The sequence below is a fragment of the Eretmochelys imbricata genome, chromosome 1 (assembly GCF_965152235.1).
Source record: "Eretmochelys imbricata isolate rEreImb1 chromosome 1, rEreImb1.hap1, whole genome shotgun sequence".
NCBI classification, from domain to species: domain Eukaryota; kingdom Metazoa; phylum Chordata; order Testudines; family Cheloniidae; genus Eretmochelys; species Eretmochelys imbricata.
In genome coordinates this window covers 37,542,415-37,563,535 of record NC_135572.1, presented here as the reverse complement: position 1 = coordinate 37,563,535, position 21,121 = coordinate 37,542,415, and the positions used below count along the sequence as shown (strand labels likewise).

Here is a 21,121-nt window from a genome sequence, read left to right as displayed (position 1 = left end):
ATGGGATGTGTGTGTATGGGAAAGGCTCATTTATTTAGAGTGAACAGCTCAAGGACTATGCACTACTGAAAGCTCATTTAACCCCCCCAAAATAAGGCTTAAGTGGGATGTAAGTGGTGCTCTCTGGATTGGGATAAATTTCATCCTACATTATTTATAAACTCTGCATGTGGAGTTATTGCAGATATTTTAAATGCTAATCAGAAAATTCTCGGTCACAGTGTTGTGTATTAAAACAGTGGTGAAATTCTCAATGCCTTGGTTTGACGTAATGCCTAGGTCTAATCATTAATTTAATTCCAATTTTATTTTAATAATACTGAAAACAACACCATTGAATGTCATTGTTCTCCAGGGAATGCAGTTTTGATGTGTTATCTGAAGGGGTTTAGCTGTAGGATTCCCATTTACTTTGTATATCCTACACAACAATTTGAAAACATACTCCTCTCCATGTCTCTCATGCTGCAGAGATGTGGGAAATCTGTAGTAATTCACCACTATAATAAATGACGCCCAATACCCTTTATGCCAATCTTAATATAGGAAGCTCTGATGCTGTCCTATCATAAAACAAGCCACAACCCAAAGAATCTTTGTTTACCTTTGTGATGAGTGGTAGCAAGTGTTCTTAGGTAGTTTAACACTCCCAGGACCTGGAGATAGTGTGGTGGCTACAAGTGGCCAGATTTTCAAATGAGCTCAGCTTCCATTTAGGCACTTACGATGGCGTAGGGCTTATGTCGGTGTAATTAGGGCAAAGCAGTGTCTGTGTAGACACCACGTTCCTTACATTGGCTGGAGCTGTGAAATTGACAAGAAAACTGGCTCCCAGTTCCCAAGCTGGGCTGCTGTGGGGTCTCCTGGCTTGGGCTGCCCTCTGGCTCTCTGCTCCCAGTTGGGAGCCCTGCTGCCCCCGCAGGATCCTGGCTCCTCACACCCCACTGGGAGCACAGCAGTCGACTGGACTCCAAGCGCAGATCTCCCTGCCCAAAGTGAGAAGCCCTGGGTGGCTTTCCCACCACTCCTGGCTGGGTGTGGGAAGGTGAGAAGCCCAGGGGGCAGTTGGGCTCCTGGAGGGGAGCTGAGCAGAGCTGAGAGCCCTCTTCAGTCGGTGGAAGTGCTCCTTGTGAGGACGTGCATCACCGACAGAAGGAGGGTAGTCTGGACATCAGTCCATGCAGTAATTACTGCCGTGGCTATAAGTCGACCTAACATAGGTCGCCTTAAGATTGTAGTGTAGATATGTTCTTAGTGGGTTACAGATTGTTGTAATGAGCCATAAATCCAGTCTCTTTATTAAGGCCATTATTTTTAGTGTCTAGCGAAGTTAAGAATATAAATTCCGAGACTCATCTTTTGAAAGTGTTGTGCAGGTTCCCTTTGAGGATGAGGACTGATAGGTCATGTATGGAGTGATCACTTTGGGAAAAGTGCTCACCCATGGGTAATATGGCTTTCTTGTTTTACCATTTTTCTGTGTGAGTTCATTCGATAGTGTAGTGATTGTCTCGTTTCACTCACATAGTTGTTATTGGGGCATTTAATGCACTGAGCGAGGTACACCACATGTTGTGACAGGCATGTATAGGACCCATTGATCTTGAAAGGTGTGTTGTATGGGGTGTTGTGGGTAGCACTGCAGGAGTGTTAATGAGCCACTTCCCCTTGAATGGTCCCTTAGCATATCTCTTAAACTAAGGCTTTTTCTGCACTGTGCAGCTTTTAGCGACACGGCTGTGTCGCTGCAGTTGTGCACTAAAAGGCATGCAGTGTAACTGCTCTTTGTCGGCGGGAGAGAGCTCTCATGCTGACAAAAATATGCCACCTCCAACGAGTGGCAGCAGCTTTGTCGGCAGGAGAGTGCTCCTGCCAACCAAGTGCTGTTCACACCAATGCTTTTCATCAGTAAAACTTTTGTTGTTTGGGGGTGTGTGTTTTTTTTAACACCCCTAAACGACAAAAGTTTTGCCGATGAAGTTCCAGTGTAGATAAATCCTAAACTAACAGAACTAAACAATCTGTTCCATCTTGTGTTTAGCTGTAACACTCTTGAGTACCTTTCTCAGACCTGAAGAAGAGCTCTGTAGCTCGAAAGCTTAACTCTTTCACCAACAGAAGTGAGTCCAATAACAGGTATTACCTCACCCACCTTGTCTCTCTAATATCCTGGGATCACATGGCTACAACACTGCAAACATAATAATGATAGTAGGAGCTTTATATTAGTTGACATATTTGCAAGTATGCATTTACAAAGGTGTTAGCTCAGTGGTTTGAGCATTGCCCTGCTAAACCCAGGGTTATGAGTTCAATCCTTGAGGGGGCCATTTAGGATCTGGGGCAAAAATTGGGGATTGGTCCTGCTTTGAGCAGGGGGTTGGACTAGATGATCTCCTGAGGTCCCTTCCAACCGTGGTATTCTATGATTCACTATTTAAGAAATAAAGAAAAGGTTCAAACATTTCCAGCTACACATATTTTTCCTCATTGTTTTTTTGAATGAAGTTTTAGAGTAATTATAAATTTCTTTTCAACAAGGATATTTCTCAGATTCTTTGTGTGTGGATTTACCCAGATTTATTACTCTGACAACACACCCTACATTCCTTTTCACAACTGGGGCTATTCCTAAAACATATATGTTTTACATGGTTTGTCTTCTTGAGGTTAAGGATTATCAAACCTGAATCTTGTACAAATGGAGATGTTCTGATCTAAATAAGACACTCTTAGGGGATGGTCTCTTGACTGAAGTTGCCAATTTTGGTAGGACGTACTCTTGGAGGTTTCGTCACATGACATAATCTTTAATTAAAAATGAATCTTTAATTCCTAGAGACTCCAGGAAAATCCTGGAGGGTTGGCAACCCTTCTCTTGACCCAAGCACCTTAGAATCATAGAAATGTAGGGCTGGAAGGGACATTGATAGATCATCTAGCTCAGTCCCCTGTACTGAGGCAGGAGGAAGTATTATCTAGACCTGATAGGTGTTTAACCTGTTTTTATAAACCTCTAGTGACGAAGATTCCACAACCGCCCTAGGTAATCTGTTGCATTGTTTAACTATCTGGACAGGAAGTTTTTCCTAATGTCTAACCTAAATCTCCCTTGCTGCAATTTACCCATCGCCCTACTTTTTGTCCTGTCCTTAGTGTTAAGGAGAACAATTTATCACCCTCCTCTATGACAACATTTTACGTACCTGAAGACTGTCATGTCCCTCCTCAGTCTTCTCTTCTCACATCTACTGCTTCCCTTCTATCTACTAGGATTGTTGCCCTGTCAAAGAAGGATATTAGGTTGATTTGACATTAGAGTTACAATGTTTGTTATATCAATTAAACTTCTATCAGATATTATGTACAAAGCACAAATTTCAGTATCCAATATATCTTTTAAACCTATCAGAAAGGAAAATAGTATGAATGATAAGGCGAGGTGAAATTTAAACTGCAGCTGTTCTGAAGTCATATAACATTCTTTTTAAATGTGGTTTATGGATAAGGAGAGGTTATCTTCCTGACATTTGCTTGTTGTTGGGGACAGAAGTGAAAACCTCCTGGAATTTTTCTAACCACTGTGAACATTTATAACATAACCAACTTCAAACATATAGAGGTATTATTATAATTTCAAGCTTCCTGGCTATAACATACTTGTGGCTATATTGTAATATTCAATTAAAGTGCAAACAAGTACATAACAACTTAATATAAAAAGGAAGTTTATAATAATTTTGCATCAATACTGAGGTTTGTTCACCATTCGTAACTTGCTATAAGACAGGTTTGCCAGACCTCAAATTGTTCCTGTAGCTCTTTTCTGGACCCTTTCCAATTTGTAATCATACTTTTTAAAGTGTGGACATCAAAACTGGAAGCAGTACTCCAGTAATTCCTCATAGGCTAGCTGGGAAGGGGGATACCGATATTTCTTCCTGTTGTAACATGAGGGCATTAAAAAGGTAATGAGTCACTGAGTTAGGTGATTGTTCTGTTTTGTGGGCTGAGCCCATTTTCTCGGCCAGTTTGGGCCTTCAGAACCCTACCTTGTTGAACCAAATACACTAATCTGCTGCAACACAGACCCAGAGTCTAATGCGCTCCCTCAAAGCTGCAGACTTAACTGAAAACAGCTTAGCAAGTGCTCCTGTCTCTAGCACCCAGACACCCAGCTCCCAATGGGATCAAAACCCCAAATAAATCCGTTTTACTCTTTATAAAGCTTATACAGGGTAAACTCATAAATGGTCCACCCTCTATAACACTGATAGAGAGATACGCACAGCTGTTTGCTCCTAAAGGTATTAATTACTTTCTCTGGGTTAATTAATAAGCAAAAGTGATTTTATTAAGTATAAAAGGTAGGATTTCATAGAATCATAGAATATCAGGGTTGGAAGGGACCTCAGGAGCTCATCTAGTCCAACCCCCTGCTCAAAGCAGGACCAATCCCCAACTAAATCATCCCAGCCAGGGCTTTGTCAAGCCTGACCTTAAAAACTTCTAAGGAATGAGATTCCACCACCTCCCTAGGTAACGCATTCCAGTGCTTCACCACCCTCCTAGTGAAAAAGTTTTTCCTCATATCCAACCTAAACCTCCCCCCACTGCAACTTGAGACCATTACTCCTCGTTTTGTCATCTGCTACCACTGAGAACAGTCTAGATCCATCTTCTTTGGAACCCCCTTTCCGGTAGTTGAAAGCAGCTATCAAATCCCCCCTCATTTTTCTCTTCCGCAGACTAAACAATCCCAGTTCCCTTAGCCTCTCCTCATAAGTCATGTGCTCCAGTCCCCTAATCATTTTTGTTGCCCTCTGCTGGATGTTTTCCAATTTTTCCACATCCTTCTTGTAGTGTGGGGCCCAAAACTGGACACACCAATGTCGAATAGAGGGGAACGATCACATCCCTCGATCTGCTGGCAATGCCTCTACTTATACATCCCAAAATGCCATTGGCCTTCTTGCCAACAAGGGCACACTGTTGACTCATATCCAGCTTCTCATCCACTGTCACCCCTAGGTCCTTTTCCGCAGAACTGCTGCCTAGCCATTCGGTCCCTAGTCTGTAGCAGTGCATGGAATTCTTCCGTCCTAAGTGCAGGACTCTGCACTTGTCCTTGTTGAACCTCACCAGATTTCTTTTGGTCCAATGCTCTAATTTGTCTAGGTCCCTCTGTATCCTATCCCTACCCTCCAGTTTATCTACCTCTCCTCCCAGTTTAGTGTCACCTGCAAACTTGCTGAGGGTGCAATCCACGCCATCCTCCAGATCATTAATGAAGATATTGAACAAAACCGGCCCAAGGACCGACCCTTGGGGCACTCCGCTTGATCCCGGCTTCCAACTAGGCATGGAGCCATTGATCACTACCCGTTAAGCCCAACAATCTAGCCAGCTTTCTATCTACCTTATAGTCCATTCATCCAGCCCATACTTCTTTAACTTTCTGGCAAGAATACTGTGGGAGACCGTGTCAAAAGCTTTGCTAAAGTCAAGGAACAACACGTCCACTGCTTTCCCCTCATCCACAGAGCCAGTTATCTCATCATAGAAAGCAATTAGATTAGTCAGGCATGACTTGCCCTTGGTGAATCCATGCTGACTGTTCCTGATCACTTTCCTTTCCTCTAAGTGCTTCAGAATTGATTCCTTGAGGATCTGCTGCATGATTTTTCCAGGGACTGAGGTGAAGCTGACTGGCCTGTAGTTCCCAGGATCCTCCTTCTTCCCTTTTTAAAAGATGGGCACTACATTAGCCTTTTTCCAGTCGTCCGGGACCTCCCCTGATTGCCATGAGTTTTCAAAGATAATGGACAATGGCTCTGCAATCACATCTGCCAACTCCTTTAGCACTCTCGGATGCAGTGCATCTGGCCCCAAATAATAACAGACAGAACAAAGTAAGTTACCAAGAAAAATAAAATAAAAATAAAAACACTCAAGTCTAAGCCTAATACAGTTAAGAAACTGAATACAGGTAAATCTTATCCTCAGAGATGTTCCAATAAGCTTCTTTCACAGACTAGACTCCTTTCTAGTCTGGGCCCAATCCTTTCCCCTGGTATAGTCCTTGTTCCAGCTCAGGTGGTAGCTAGGGAATTTCTCATGACTGCGGCCTCCTTTGTTCTGTTCCATCCCGTGATCTAGCTCTGGCACCCCTCCCAGCCTTCCTTCTAAATGGAAAAGCACCAGGTTTAAGATGGATTCCAGTACCCGGTGACATGGTCACATGTCCTGTGAGACCCCAAGCCTTCATTCTTCCTGGCTTGACTTACAGGAAGGCTTGCAAGTAAACAGAGCCATTTACAACCAATTGTTCTAATTGATGGGAGCCATCAAGATTCTAAACCACCATTAATGGCCCACACTTTGCATAATTACAATAGGACCTCAGAGTTATATTTCATATTTCTAGTTTCAGATACAAGAATGATACAATTATACAAATAGAACGGGGGCGGGCAAACTTTTTGGCCTGAGGGCCACATCTGGGAATGGAAATTATTTGGTGGGCCATGAATGCTCATGAAATTGGGGGTTGGGGTGCGGGTCGCGGGGGGTGAGGGCTCCAGCTGGGGGTGTGGGCTCTGGGCTGCAGGAGGGTGGGACCGAGGGGTTCAGAGGGCAGGAGGGGTTTGGAGTGTGGCCAATGGGAGCAGCGGGGTCAGTGGGCAGATCCCCCTGTCTGCCCCTATGCGTAGGAGCTGGAGGAGGGACATGCTGCTTCTTCTGGAAGCCATGTGGAGCCACAGCACATGTGGAATGGGGCAAGCCCTGGACCCCACTCCGTGGCAGGAGCTTGAGGGCCAGATTAAAACATGTGAAGGGCCAGATGCAGCCCCCGGCCCATAGTTTGCCCAACCCTGAAATAGGATGACCACACTCGGTAGATTATAAGCTTTGTAATGATACTTTACAAGAGACCTTTTGCATGAAGTATATTCCAGTTACATTATATTCACACTCACTAGCATATTTTCATAAAACCATATGGAGTGCAATGTCACAAAGATGAACAGTAAAAGAAGTTTATTGACAAAGCCCTGGCTGGGATGATTTAGTTGGGGTTGGTCCTGCTTTGAGCAGGGGGTTGGACTAGATGACCTCCTGAAGTCTCTTCCAACCCTAATCTTCTATGATTCTATGACTACAAAAGATAGATTTTAAGTGATTATAAATGATAGGGAAAACAGCTATGATATTTGAAATCCAGATTTTGCTTACTTTTTAAATTATCCTTGTACTGTTCCTTAAGTTTAGATAGCTGTTTCAAAATGATTTAAAGACTTTATGGTGACTCATTTAATTTTTGAAAAGTATTATTTATATAAAAAGTAGCATTAATTCATATCCTTCACACACATACATACTGTATACCTGGTATAGATATCCATGTAATAAATTAAGCCATATGCTAAACTGTGGGATCATGTATAAGGATATTTACAGGGATTAGACTACAAGTACTATTTTAGAAATATCTCAAGAAGAGTATGTAACGGGATCCCTGGCATGCAGCCTGGGACCGTGGGATCACTGTGCCTCCTTAACTCTCCAGGTAGGTTTTAAAATAGATTTTAAGATAGATCTTAAGATTTTAAGATAAAATTTTAGTGATGGACAAAACGTCAAAGTTAGTTACCAAAATAAAATAAAATATATAAGCACACAGTCTAAACTCTCAACCCTATTAGACTGGGCAGCATCTAGATTAAGCAGGTTTTCTCACTCCACTGGATATTGCAGTTCATAGTACATAGGCTTTACCCTTGAAACCTGGCCAGTCACCTCTGTTGGAGGCTTCAGTATTCTCTGAGTGTCCTTGTTGCTAATTTCAGTGTAGGTGGGGGAAAGAGAAAGGCTAACATGGGCCCCCTGTGTTTGGTTTTATACGCTCAGTCTCTCATGCTTGGAGAACACAAGTCCAGGCATGTCAGGTGGGCATTGCTGAGTCCCCAGGCAAGGTTGAGCAATTCCCCCGATGTGGTCTTATGCAGGTGGTTCACTGAGTTGTAGCTCCCTTGCTGGACTATGGCTGTTAACGTTTGTTTGATACTCGCCCAGGTGTTGACTACTTTCCTTGGCATTGTTTCTGGAGAGCTAGTATCTGGGCGCTTCCCAAACCCACAGCATATTTTAGTGACAATCATAAAACACATTCTCATAACTTCATATTGTGACAGGGTCAGGCCAGATGGCTACAGGAGAGTAATAGAAGACAGATATATTAGCCCCAGGCTAGGTAGGTCCCTTTTCCCTGGGTAAGGTAACAGGGAAGGTTCCAGAACAATCAGGAACCTTCTGGAGACAATTAAGACAGACAGGCTGATTAGAACACCTGCAGTCAATCAAGAAGCTGCTAGAATCAATTAAGGCAGGCTAATCAGGGCACCTGGGTTTTAAAAAGAAGCTCACTTCAGTTTGTGGTGCACGTGTAAGGAGCTGGGAGGAAGAGGCGCTAGGAGCTGAGAGTGAGAACACATACTGTTGGAAGATTGAGGAGTACAAGCATTATCAGACACCAGGAGGAAGGTCCTATGGTGAGGATAAAGAAGGTGCTGGGAGGAGGCCATGGGGAAGTAGCCCAGGGAGTTGTAGCTGTTGCACAGCCGTTCCAGGAGGCATTCTAGACAGCTGCATTCCACAGAGCCCTGGGCTGGAACCCGGAGTAGAGGGCTGGCCCGGGTTCTCCCCAAACCTCCCAACTCCTGGTCAGCCACAGGAGGAGTTGACCTGGACTGTGGATTCACGAAAATGGCCAAACTGAGGGCTGCCGTGAAGCTCCAAGGTGAGCAAACCCGCCAATAAGCGCAATACCCACCAAAGTAGAGGAGGAACTTTGTCACAATATGCATTAATGATATACATATTTAGATAGAAAAATGACTTTCAGCAGATTATAACCTTTCCCCTGATACCTCACACAGCCTGCTTTATATGCAATATCACAATTATATATAAATGAGGCATATGGGGGTTACAGGATGCCTCCCCCCAACCCAAGGTATAGAATGTCATACACCCCTTCCCATGAACTACCATTTTTGGCATAATGCAAGTAGCAAATTGTTCAAAACTGTACATGAGAGAGGGTCTTACCGACCTGTTGTATTTGATGTTCCATCATTGTCCATATCATTCTCTCATGTTACTTAAATACAAATGTTACCAATGGAAAACAAAACAATCCAGTCCTTTCAACAATCCAAGTGCAGCATTTCCATTCTGTTTGTTGACTACATGCTGTGTAAAAATAGTATTTTCTATTTTTTCTTCTCAATGTTCTGCTCTTTGATTTAATCTTTTCCCTTTGTTTTTATGTGAAGGGACAGGATCGTTATTTATACAGTGCCTAAAATTGAGCTTTGCACTTAGACACAAATAGAAAACACACTATCACCACATCCTACTTGTTTGCTTGTGTTGTGGTAGCACCTAGTAACCACAGTCATGGACCAGGATTCCTTTGTGCTGAGCATTGTACAAACACAGAACAAAAAATTGTCCCTGCCTCAAAGGCTGTACAATTTATAGCTTGCAGTCGAAAATTTGACAGTATTCATAGTTAGGGCCCTACCAAATTAATGGCCATGAAAAACGCATCACGGACCATGAAAACTGGTCTCCCCTCGTGAAATCTGGTCTTTTGTGTGCTTTTACACTATACCATTTCACAGGGGAGACCAGTGGCACGTCTGGGGCCAGGTTACTGCACTCCCACTGCCGGTGAGTGCAGGCCCGGCCCTGCTGCACTCCTCAGGGGAGCGCGGGCGGGGCTGGGGCAGAGCAGGGGCGGGGGCCCTGGGCAAGAGCTGGAGCAGGTGCTGTACGCAGCTGCCTACTTTGCCTAGGGTAAGGACGGCCCTGGGTCCTGACCCAAAATGGAGTTGCAAGGGGGTCACAAGGTTATTTTAGGAAGGCTGTGTATTGCCACCTTTATTTCTGTACTGCCTTCTGAGCTGGGCAGTCGGAGAGCAGCAGCTGTCAGGACCCCTACAATTACAACACCATGAAATTTCAGATTTAAATAGCTGAATCATTAAATTTACGATTTTAAAAATCCAATGACTGTGAAATTGACCAAAATGGACCCTGAATTTGATAGGGCCCTATTCATAGTATTTTCAATCCTTTGTCATGTGAAAAGCCCGCCACGCTACTAAATATTTTTCTGTATGTTTTGCAATATTTTCAATCTCTGGTGTACTTTTTGTGTGGGGAGGTGGAATAACCAAGACTTCTGTTCTGCAAAAATGTAAATACTTGCTTACCTTTAAGCATGTGAGTAGTTTAATTGACTTTAATGGGATTACTCTCATGTTTACAGTTAAGCATGTGCATAAGTATGTGCAGAATCTGGGCCCAAATTTGTACATGCTAATCCACAAAGGGGTGTAATAGGATCCTATAATAATTCAGATGAGGGTCTGTGATCACACCTATAATAATATGTTCTGTATAATTTTCAGTCTTTTTTTTTAATACATACTTGTTCAACATCATCACTGAGATATCGATGATGACAGCAGTCTTTTAATTGATCTGATCCAGAAAATATAGATTTTTCTATATGACCAATTATTTTTGAGTTGATCAGATTATTTTTACTTATGTGAACACTTTATATTTGTCCAAGTTCAATCTAATCTGCCTTCAAGGTCACCAATCTCCCGATGTGTCTAAATCCCCACTATTATTTATATTCATAGATTCTAAGGCCAGAAAAGACCATTGTGATAATCTAGTCTGACCTCCTGTATAACACAGGCCATAGAATTTCCCAAAATAATTCCTCTATCATATTGTTTAGAGAAACATTTAATCTTGGTTTAAAAATTGTTAGTGATGGAGAATCTACAACAACCCTTCATAAATTGTTCCAATGGTTGATTACTTTCACTGTTAAAAATGTATGCCTTATTTCCAGACTGAATTTGTCTAGCTTCAATTTCCAGCCATTGGATCATGTTATACCTTTCTCTGCTAGATTGGAGAGCCCATTATTAAATATTTTCCCTCATGTGAATACCTACAGACTGTAATCGCATCACCTCTTAACCTTCTTTTTGTTAAGCTTAACAGATTGAGCTCCCTGAGTCTCTTGTTATGAGGAATGCTTTCTAATTCTTTAATAATTCTTGTGGCTCTTCTTTCAACTCTACTATTTATCTCTTTGAAATGTGGCATCTGAACTAGACACAGTAGTCTGAACAACAGCAGTCACACCAGAGCCAAAATAGAGGTAAAATGACCTCCGTACTCCTGCTCGAGATTTTCCTTTGTATGCATCCCAGGATTGTATAAGCTCTTTTGCCATAGAATCACTCTAGGAGCACATATTCAGCTGATTATCCACCATGATTCCCAAATCTTTTTCAGAGTCACTGCTTCCTAGGATAGAGATCCCCATCCTGTAAGTAAGGCCTGTATTCCTTGTTCCTATATGTATACATTAATACACAAATGGTTGGCTTGCTCTGATGAGTGACCTGTCATCTTCATTCTTTACCATTCCAATTTTTGTCATCTGCAAATTTTATCAGTTATGATATTATGTTTTCTTCAGTATAAGGTTGTGATAAATGAAGGGGGGGGGCGGAGTAGCTCCCTTTTATGAACACCCAGCCAGCCAGTAGCTATAAAATACCTCTTAGTAGCTGTTCTCTAATTGCTCTACCTGTAAGAGTTAAAAAGTCTCACTGCTATGCATAAGTAAAAGGAAGTGAGTGGTCACCTGGCCAAAAGAGCCAATGGGAAGGCTAGAACTTTTTAAAATTGAAAAACGACTCCCCTTTTGTCTGTCCGTTGTTGTTCTCCCGGGGAGAGGCTGACAGGGCAGCAGTTATGCTGTGAGAAGCTTGGGCCAGGTATGAAAAATCATCAGTATCATACCTAGGAACTACTCATCTGAAATCCCAGATATGCAAGTAGAACAGGAAGTGTCTAGGAAGACGTGATTAGGTTTATTTCTTTATGGCTTGTGGATTCCTCTGTGCTAATCCCAGGTGCTTTTGTTTTGCTTGTAACCTTTAAACTGGACCTCAAGGAAGCTATTCTTGGTGGTTAGTCTTTGTAGTTGCTCTTTTAAATCTAGCCATAGCCTGAGTTCCAAAATGTATTTTCTTTAGTTTTTTTAAATAAAATTTACTTTTTTTAAGAACAGAATTGCATTTTTGTGTCTTAAGGGGTTTGTGCACATGTTGTTTAATTAGCTGGTGGCAAGGAAAAAGCTGATTTCCTTTTTTTTCTTTCTCAGCTTTTCCCTGGGAGGTGTGTGGGGGGGGTGAAAGTGCTTGAGGGCACCCCACAGGAAGGAATTCCAAGTGCGCCTTCCTGGGCTCTCAAAGGGGTTCTGTACTTGGGTTGTGGCAGCATTTACCAATCCAAGGTCAGAAAAAAGCTGTAACCTTCGGAGTTTAATGTAAGCCTGGAGTGGCTAGTATTAATTTTTAGAATCCTTGCAGGACCCACCTTCTGCACTCCCAGTGCCAGAGTGGGAAGTTTGCCTTGATAAGGGTCAAGAAGCAATCCCTGCAGGAGCCCACTGCAAATACACCCACGTGATGACAATTCCCTGTTTACAGTGACATTTTGAGACCTATCAGTTAGCCAGTTTTTAATCCATTTAATGTGTGCCATGTTAATTATATATCTTTATAGTTTTGTAATCAAAATGTCATGTGGTACCAAGTCAAATGTCTTACAGAAGTCTAAGCATATTACATCAATACTATGACCCTTGTTAACTAAACTGGTAATCTCATCAAAAAATACATCAAGCGAGTTTGACAGGATCTATTTTCCATAAATCCATGCTGATTTGCATTTATAACATTACTCTTCTTTAATTCTTTATTAATCAAGTCCCATTATTGTGGTAGTGCCCAGAGATCCCAGTCAGGATTAAGGTCCTGTTGTTCTATTTCTTGTACAAATATTCTGTAATTTCTCAAAATTCGTAGTACTTTTTACTTAGTGAAGGAATTTTATGTAACTAGCAAACTTCATCTACACGCTGTCTAATTTTTCCATATCAATAATAAATCCCCTAAATAGCAAAGGTCCCAAATACTACTCCCTCAGGTATCTCACTATCTACTGCCTTCTCTCCACTTTGAGGGCAGCCATTTATTAAAAACCTTAGAGCCAGATTGATATGCCCTTACTCATGTTGAATAGCACCTTACTTCATGAATAGTTCTACAGAAGTCAATGGAACTACTCATGGAGTAAGGCGTTATTCAAAGTGAGGAAGTGTATCAGTAAAAGGCATAGAACAAAGTGGGGAAATTCTTATACCATGAGCACTTTTCATGGGAAGATGAAATGTAGATTAATTATTTTTTAAGTGATGCCAGGACATGTCTCCTCACCCTGTGTTTTTAACTAGTTTCTTATTGGGAAATCTAAGGAATTTGGTCACATGGGTTCACTTTTAGGTAATATTTTATTGACTTTTTCAAAGCACTCTAAAAAGTTGGAAAAATCTGATTTTCCTCATAGAAACCATGCTGATTAGGTCATGCTAATCCAAGTGTTTTACTCTTTTTTGGTGTCACTGATGCTCCGATGGGAACTTCTTAGGAGTTCTGTTGTCATCCTTTTAGAATAAAAGTAAAATTATAATCTCCAAAACTAATTGTTATTTTAAAAGTTATGTTGCATTTCCTGCATTTATCTGCTATTCCTTTCCTGAAGAGCTCTTCAAAGGATATTACCTGTTCTTTTTTCGAGTGCTTGCTCATGTCCATTCCACGCTAGGTTTGTGTGTGCCAAACTGTTGCCAGAGATTTTTCTATCAGTTGGGCTGGCTCTAGTGCCCCCGGGAGCTGCGTGCTTATGCACTGGTATAAGGGGCACCACCAGTCCCACACCCTTGGAGTTCCTTCTTACTGCCCGTGACAGTTTTTGGAACATCTCCTCTTCCTTCGGAAAGGTGCTTCCTTTGGCAAGGTGCTCTGGTCGTTCAGTCTATAGTTTAATTACAGTGTATATATTATAAACAGTATTAGTGTAGGTAGTACCCCCTTATCATTAAGGGGCTGTCTTCGCCCCTAGGGCTGGGCATGACCCAATCCCCAGACTTCAAATCTTGTGCCTCCTGTGGCAAACCTATGCCTGTGAGGGACCCAGACTCCAGTTGTTTGATGTGCCTGGGAGAATCTCACGTGAAAGACAGCTACCAAATTTGTCAGGACTTTAAGCCTTGCACAAAGAAGGACAGAGCAATCAGACTTCGGGCTGTCCTAACTGAAGCCGTTCTTAGACCGTTTTCACACTTTGGCCTCGGTGTGAAACACTCCTCCAGCACTGCATGCATCCTGGCACTGCTCTCCACCTCCAGTGTTGAGGAAGAAGCACAAAAAGCAGCACATCGACAGAGGGCACTCGCTGGTTCTGAAGAAAGGCAAGCAAGGGGACGGCAATGGAGTGCTACCTGTGTTGGGTCACTCCTTCACCCCCGGTCACATGGTGGCACTGTAGATTTTGCCAAGATCGTTGTCTGGTGCGGGTCCCTCTGCTGATGCTGGGAAGTCATCGCGTCACCAGCAGAATTGCGGTGCCTTCAAACCTGAAGGCATTTGCAGTGGCCAGAGACTTGCTGTTGCTCCTGGTCCCACGGAGCAGGAGAGAGCATGGTGCTTTCAGCTCCTTCCCGGCACTGGGCCCTCCAGTACCTTCTAGATGCAAGCTAGCTCTTCTGTCCTCTGCGAGGTTGTCCCCGGTCCGCCACCAGTCACCGGACCCTCAGCACTGATCGGAGGCAGCAAGAGGTACCACTCCCCCGTGGTTTCCTAGAGAGGACTCTTCATCTGAGTCAGACATGGAACATTCAACCTAAGAGCCACTACATACTGCTGGGCCTCATTGCAGGTCCCCCCACTTGTACCTGACCAGGAGGACAGTGGTCTATGCAGTGATAATTCTGGAACCCTGGGGGTTTTCCCCCAGTACTGGCTCACATACTTGGTCACTTCAGAGAGGCTGGTTCCCACTCCACCATGATCAGCACTGGACCCTGTCTCTGGTACCAACCCCGGTACCAATTTACAGGATATGGCCCCTATGGAGGTTACTGAGGCAGAAGAAGAGGAAGAAGCCCCTCCTCCAGTACAGGCCTCTTCCTCCTCCTCCTCCCCGGATGAGGCTGTCTCGGGGCTGAGTAGCTCACTACCACAGATTGACTTTAGGGCTCATTGAGAGCTTCTAAAGTGGCTAGCAGCTAACCTGGGGCTAAAGATTGAGGAGCTCAAGGAATCATCCCACAGCCTCATTGACATTCTGGCTGCAGCAGCTTCATCTAAGATGGCCTTAATGAGACAGTAATGGATCCAGGCAGCGCCCTGTGGCAGACCCCATCTTCTCTGCCCATGACATCAAAGAGGGCAGAGAAGAAATATTATGTGCCAGCCAGTGGGTATGAGTATCTATATTCTCACCCCCCTCCAAGGTCCCTCTAATGAAAGGGACAGACAGGGCCACTCAAGTGCTCCCCCAAACAGAAGGATGCAAAGAAACTTTATCAGTTTGGGAGGAAAATTTATTTGACAGGTAGTCTACAACTACGCACCTCAAAACAACAAACCTTACTGGGGAGATACGACTACAATTTATGGGACTCCTTGTCCAAATCTAAGGACTCTATGTCCCAGAACTCAAGGCATGAATTCTCAGCCCTTTTGGAAGAGGGAAAGAATATTGCCAGAGCCTCTCTCCAGGAGGCACTGGATGCTGCAGATGTGGCGGCCAGGAAAATGGCCTCTGCTGTCACCATGAGATGATGCTCTTGGCTGCTGTCCTTGGGACTCTGACGAGGTCCAGCAGTCAATCAAGGACCTCCCTTTCAAAGGTTCCTTGCTTATTTTGAAGCAGATGCACATGAGACTACGTGGCCTGAAGGATTCAAGGGATACCCTCGGGTCCCTGGATCTCTATGCTCCGTCTACTTCAAGGAAGCATTTCAGGTCTCAAAAGCCACCACACTTCTCGGCTCTGCTTCCAAGACAGAACCTCTATAAGAGGAAGGGGAGAAGTTACAAGCGCCATCAACCGCTTCCATCCACCTCAACCTCCCAGCTGGGGGTCACACAAGTACTCTGGTGGGCCCAACCAGGCCTTTTTAAAGGTGCTCCCAAGGGCATTATGCCAGTTCCTACTTCAGATTTTGTCTTCCCTTTATTTTTGGACTGACTGTTACGCACTTCAGTTTTCATCCACTCCTCTTGCCCTCCCATCCCTGTCCCTCTTCACAAGCAGCTCCTTACTTCCTATGGGTGGGAGCTGTGGAGGAGGTATGTCAAAACTTGAGAGGGAAGGGGTTTTACTCCCCATACTTCCTAATCCCTAAGCCAAGAGGGGCCATCAGCCCATCCTCGACCTGGGCCTTCCACCCACTGGTGAATGGCAGGTCAGTGTTCTCTCACAAAATGACAATCTGCTTTCTTAAAAGACTGAAGAGACTTTATCCTCAGGTCCACGAGCCGATCCCCCTGTGGGACTTAGATCTGGTTCTTTTGAGGCTCACAGGTCCTCTTTTTGAGCTGCTAGCATCATGTCCTCTACTGCTTCTCCCTTGGAAGATCACTTCCTGGTCACGATCACCTCAGCCAGAAGGGTCTCTGAAATCATGTCCCTTATTCAAAGCCACCGTACATGGTGTTGTTTTAGGACAAGGTCCAACTTCAACCAAGCCTTCCTGCCAAGGGTGATTTCACAGTTCCACAGAAACCAGGCCATTTCCCTGCCAATCGTCTTTCTGAAGTCTCTCAAGAACTCAGAAGAGTGGCGGCTTCACGCATTGTATGTCAGGCATGCCCTTGCCTTCTGTATTGAGAGGACTAAACCCTTTTGCAGATCCATGCAACTCTTTGTAGCAGAAAGGATGAAAGGCCTTCCAGCCCAGAGGAGCTCATCCTGGATAACTGCCTGTATTAAAGTTTGCTATGAGCAGGCAAATGTCCTGCCATCAGCCATCCTAACCAGTCAGGCCTCTTCAGCAGCATTCCTCGTGCAGGTTCTAATCCAAGTCATCTTCAGGGCTGCGGCTTGGTCCTCGGTTCATACTTTCTCACCCCACTATGCCATCAGCCACCAGGCTTGAGACGATGCCAGGTTTGGGAGAGCAGTGTTGCAGTCTGCATGTCCGTGAACTCTGAGCCCACCTCCTTGGGTACTGCTTGTGAGTCACCTAGCATGGCATGGACATGAGCAAGCACTTAAAGATGAAAAAACGGTTATTAACCTCCCGTAACTGTTGTTCTTCAAGATATGTTGCTTATGTCCATTCCATTACCCACCTTTCTCAGAGTTAGTCAGCAAGAAGGAACTGAGAGGGTGCGGGACAGCGATATCCCTTATATTGGTGCATAAGCGTGTGGCTCTAGGGGATGCTAGAACTGGCCCAATGGATACGCGATGCACAGATGCTTAGTGTGGAATGAACAAGAGCAACACATCTCAAAGATGTGTTACAGAAAGATTAGTAATCATTTTGTCCTGTTGTTTGACCTCAAGCTCCTCAAAATGCTTTTAACTTCCTCCTCAAAAATGTAGGTGGAGACTTTAAAGGCACAAAGGCAAATTAGGTAAACAACTTCCATCAAAAGTCAGTGCTTCCTAACTACTCTTTGTGCCTTTGAAAATCTTCTCCTTTACCTCCATCAAGGCCACATTTCATCTTCCCAGGAAAAGTGGTCTTGGTTTAGGAATTTCCCCACTGTCTTGTACAGTAAAGACTGCAAAATATTTGCTTATGAAAGTCCTGGAAACAAAATTTGGTACATAGAATAAGCACAGGGTAGGCAGTGCAAGCTCCTCATTCTGCCTGTTCAATATGCTTCAACCAGTTCAGAGGGAAAACTCTAGGGTGGTTGTCTCCTTGCACATTTAGTCTTTTTGTGGATACCGAGAAAGACGTCCACATCACAAATAGGCCTTTCTCCTTGGAATTGGAGTGAGACCATTAGCTTATTCACCCTATGGGATTGTTGGGAATGTGATGCATAATTCTCTTCCCCATTCCATCCCATGGTTTACCTCCTCCCCACATGTGGATCTCTGGGGTCAGTGGTGGGAAGGTCAATCCTGGATAGGTAGCTGGCTCTTGCCGTCATCTAATCAGGCACTGACAGATCCATGCATGTGGATCAACACAGCAAAATCTATAGGCACAATTTTTTGTGTGTGCCCTTTTGAAACTATGGCCTTTAGCATGCTTTCAGAACAGTGCAGTGAAGTATGCCAAAGAAGACAATACTACTGTCTTGGGAAGGAACTAATTCTAAGTGAATCATAACAGAAATTGTCCTTATTTGATTCACTGCCAGATACTGTGCAGCTGTGTTCATTGCAAACGTGCTGCTTTCCTGCTCTTTCTCATACTGACAGCCTTTTCCCAATCTCCAAAATAAACCAGTCTATAGAAAGATACCTACTGACCAAGGAGTTTATATAGCACTGTGTACAGTTTCACTCAGATAGAGAACTTTTAGGAACAGACCTGGGACCTGAAAGCTCATTACCAGAGCTGCGTGAAGATTTTCTGACTGAATGTTTGTCTGTTGGAAAATGCCGTTTCCTCAAAATCAAAAACTTTCCTTGGGAACATGTCAATTTCAGTGAAATATTGTTTTGAAAAAAAGTTGAAACATTCTATTTTGACATTTTTGGAATGGAACATTTAGATTTTTCATTAGAAAAATTTTATTTTATACTATGAATTATAATATGATACAAACATTTTAAAAATAAAAATAAAAATAAAACATATAGATAGACCCAAAATGATTGATTGATTTATTTATTTTAAAATTTGCTTTCATGGGAACATCAGAAGTTGACATTTTGTTTTAATTTGGAACAATCTTTGAAATCGTGGAATTTCCCACAGCATTGAAATTGCAGTTCCTACAGAGCTCTGCTCATTTGGGCCAGATCTTCAGCTGTTAGAAATGATGGTACTGGGTAAATTGAGCTTATTTACCCCAGCTCAGGATCTGGCCCTATGTGCTGAATTTAAAAAAACCTCTAGGGCTGACTTTTGCAAAAATAAGAGCTCAAAGTTAGGCTACTAAGCTCATGGTTAGGCACATAAATAGGTGACCAGACTTTCTGAAGCACTGAGCGATGAACAGTGTCAGTTGACTTTAAGGGCCAAGGAGATTTGATCCAATGGCTATGGAATTCAAAAGGAATCTTTCCATTGACTACCGGGGATACTGAGTCAGGCCCTAAATACAGATTTAGTCATCTGTTTTTGAAACATTGTGGACAAGTTCTCTCGGGTTATGCAGTGCAACATGTTGGCCAGACATTTCATGTAGCCTCATTGGGTTGCCACATACAGTGCTGATTAGTCGTGCATATTAAAAGAGCAGCCTACCGATTATTTCAGAAGTGCTACTTTTCTTCGTTTGCCTTCATTTACTTATACTTAAATAAATGTCATGATATGAAATAATAACTTTTTCATCCATGAAGGACATTTCTTTTCTAGCTTAATTAAAAAGGCATTTTTAAAAAATATTTTGAGCAAAATGTATGAAAGAATGCCTGACGTTAGCAGAGTAATTTTAAAATCCATCACAACATGATCTTGAATTTTCTTGTGTTTGATCCTTAATCTCCCCCCTCCCCTTCATCTAATAAAATTCAGATGGAGTGGCCTAAAAGTCAGCCTCATGCAAGGACCTCTGTCACATGTGATCTACAAGCTCTAATCCTTCCCAGAGCTGTTTTTTTCACAGTTAGTCAGCACTGGATACTAAGCTTCCATTGCCTTTGCAGGCTTCTGGAACTCTCAAAATCAAATTTTGTTTTCTGCTTCCTCTAATATCCCTCACATTCGCTTGTCAAAACACGTTTGGGCTCTGATGATTTTCAGAATGAATTGGACTGGCTGGCTTGGCAGCTACTACAGGTTGTGGTGGGTTACGTGAAACCATAGATGCCATGACTTTTTTATCTCACTAATAGCTGTGCTTCAGATAACTTTAACCATGCTGTGGGGACATCTCAGCATTTTTAATACTTCTTCCCCAGACAGAGCAATAACAGGGTCACTTGGCTTTCCTGTTCTCAGTGACAGAGCTGAAGAAAAGTATAACAAGCCAATGATAAAATGTTCCTTCCCCCGGACCCATCCCCTCTTCTCTTAATCTAAAACTGCAGAAGATGTTTGGAAATTATTTTATTGAGTCAAGCATTCGTCAACCACTTCGACTCCTATGGTCCAATCTATCCTCTTATGATTCATTTTTCTTTTTATGCCAAGGAAATCAGTACCAAAGACAAATGTCCATCTTCCTCTAAGTGACTGAAAGCTTTTGTATGGGTTAATGATTTATACTCACCATGGTTGGAAACACTAAAAGATGAGTTTTAATTTACTGTCAGGTTACAAGAACACATTATTCAAATGCAGCTCAGCTGGATTTTCAGGATTTTCCCCCTCCTCATTCCTTCTTCAATAGCTAATTATTACAGATCAATGTTATCTTCACCTCCTCTTTTCTCATGTTAATATAGGATCTGTTGTGCTGCTTATGACACCACAGTCCACTCCTGTGAATAGTTATGATATCAAGAGCAAAGAAATATTTTCCTTTGTATGATCCTCCTCCCTTCCTCATGCAAAAAAGGAGAAATATTTAACCAGCCCTTTTAAGTCACCATTCTCCTGCTCTCTCCTATTCTGGTTACTGCTATTGAGCCTGATTCCTAGTTACACTAAGTCCATTTTATACCTCTCTGGCAGCATAAAGGGGGTGGAAAGAGCCCCTTGAGAATACCCACTCATTGGAGGGTCTCCCGTATAGGTGTAGAGCAAGCATTAGGGCTCTATGCTGACCCTGCTCCCAGTCCCTGGCAGAGCATAACTTAGAGCAACCTAAGACTGTTGTATCTTATGCTGGGGCCCGGGCTGGCTCCCGAATAGCTAAAACATATGGCTTTGTCCTCTCCCCATTTAATTTGACTTCAAGCACAGGAACTGAAAATCAGCCCTGTTGTGGTCCTTTTTAGGTCAGGAGGGCAAATCAGTGAGAAAACTGCTGGTCTTGGATTGGCTGACACGGTCCCTCAAATTGTACCTCCTAAACTAGGCCTCATG

The 21,121-nt window shown here is 43.1% G+C and overlaps 1 protein-coding gene across 1 annotated transcript in view; it reads left to right on the top strand.

The window, feature by feature from the left end:
- The window catches only part of GUCY1A2 (guanylate cyclase 1 soluble subunit alpha 2), a 281,473-nt gene that overhangs the window by 41,237 nt on the left and 219,115 nt on the right, over positions 1–21,121 (top strand). The gene's annotated exons all lie outside the window — the stretch shown is intronic.